Here is a 2,406-nt window from a genome sequence, read left to right as displayed (position 1 = left end):
AGTATAGCCATTAATTGACTTTAAACTACCAGTAAAGATATTTATTGATTTTTAACTACCAGTAAATCTATTTATTGATTTTAAACTACCAGTAAAGCTACTTATTGATTTTAAACTACCAGTAAAGATATTTATTGAATTTTAACTACCAGTAAAGCAATTTATTGATTTTCAACTACCAGTAAAGATATTTATTGATTTTTAACTACCAGTAAAACTATTTATTGATTTTAAACTACCAGTAAAGCTACTTATTGACTTAAACTACCAGTAAAGCTATTAAATGATTTTAAACTACCAGTAAAGCTATTTATTGATTTTAAACAACCAGTAAAGATATTTATTGATTTAAACTACCAGTAAAGCTATTTATTGATTTCAAACTACCAGTAAAGCTACTTATTGATTTTGAACTACCAGTAAAGCTATTTATTGATTTAAACTACCAGTAAAGCTACTTATTGATTTCAAACTACCAGTAAAGCTACTTATTGATTTTAACTACCAGTAAAGCTATTTATTGATTTTAAACAACCAGTAAAGCTATTTATTGATTTTAAACTACCAGTAAAGCTATGTATTGATTTTAAACTACCAGTAAAGCTACTTATTGATTTTAAACAATCAGTAATGCTATTTATTGATTTAAACTACCAGTACAGCTACTTATTGATTTTAAACTACCAGTAAAGCTATTTATTAATTTCAAACTACCAGTAAAGCTATTTATTGATTTTAAACTACCAGTAAAGCTATTTATTGATTTTAAACCACCAGTAAAACTATTTATTGATTTTAAACTACCAGTAAAGCTATTTATTGATTTAAAACTACCAGTAACGCTATTTATTGATTTTAACCTACCAGTAAAGCTACTTATTGATTTAAACTACCAGTAAAGCTATTTATTGATTTTAAACTACCAGTAAAGCTATTTATTGATTTCAAACTACCAGTAAAGCTATTTATTGATATCAAACGAGCAGTAAAGCTATTTATTGATTTTAAACTACCAGTAAAGCTACTTATTGGTTTAAACTTCCAGTAAAGCTATTTATTGATTTTAAACTACCAGTACAGATATTTATTGATTTTAAACTACCAGAAAAGCTATTTATTGATTGTAAACTACCGGTAAAGCTATTTATTGATTTTAACTACCAGTAATGCTACTTATTTTAAACTACCAGTAAAGATATTTATTGATTTTAAACTACCAGTAAAGCTATTTATTGATTTTGAACTACCAGTAAAGCTATTTATTGATTTTAACTTCCAGTAAAGCTATTTATTGATTTTAAACTACCAGAAAAACTATTTATTGATTTTAAACTACTAGTAAAGCTATTTATTGATTTTAAACTACCAGTAAAGCTACTTATTGATTTTAAACTACCAGTAAAGCTATTTATTGATTTTAAACTACCAGTAAAGCTACTTATTGATTTTAAACAACCAGTAAAGATATTTATTGATTTTTAACGACAATTAAAGCTATTTATTGATTATTAACGACAATTAAAGCTATTTATTGATTTTAACTACCAGTAAAGCTACTTATTGATTTTGAACTACCAGTAAAGCTATTTATTGATTTAAACTACCAGTATAGTCATTAATTGATTTTAAACTACCAGTAAAGATATTTATTGATTTTTAACTACCAGTAAATCTATTTATTGATTTAAAACTACCAGTAAAGCTACTTATTGATTTTAAACTACCAGTAAAGATATTTATTGAATTTTAACTACCAGTAAAGCAATTTATTGATTTTCAACTACCAGTAAAGATATTTATTGATTTTTAACTACCAGTAAAACTATTTATTGATTTAAACAACCGGTAAAGCTATTTATTGATTTAAACTACCAGTAAAGCTATTAATTGATTTCAAACTACCAGTAAAGCTACTTATTGATTTTGAACTACCAGTAAAGCTATTTATTGATTTAAACTACCAGTAAAGCTATTAATTGATTTCAAACTACCAGTAAAGCTACTTATTGATTTTAACTACCAGTAAAGCTATTTATGGATTTTCAACAACCAGTAAAGCTATTTATTGATTTAAACTACCAGTAAAGCTATTTATTGATTTTAAACTACCAGTAAAGCTATTTATTAATTTTAAACAATCAGTAATGCTATTTATTGATTTAAACTACCAGTAAACCTACTTATTGATTTTAAACTACCAGTAAACTATTTATTAATTTCAAACTACCAGTAAAGCTATTTATTGATTTTAAACTACCAGTAAAGCTATTTATTAATTTTAAACCACCAGTAAAACTATTTATTGATTTTAAACTACCAGTAAAGCTATTTATTGATTTAAAACTACCAGTAAAGCTATTTATTGATTTTAAACTACCAGTAAAGCTACTTATTGATTTAAACTAC

The sequence above is a fragment of the Euprymna scolopes genome, chromosome 25, assembly GCF_053919585.1.
Source record: "Euprymna scolopes isolate OS-2025 chromosome 25, ASM5391958v1, whole genome shotgun sequence".
Lineage (NCBI taxonomy): Eukaryota > Metazoa > Mollusca > Cephalopoda > Sepiida > Sepiolidae > Euprymna > Euprymna scolopes.
The sequence above is the reverse complement of the archived record's forward strand: the minus strand, read 5'-3'. Positions refer to the sequence as shown.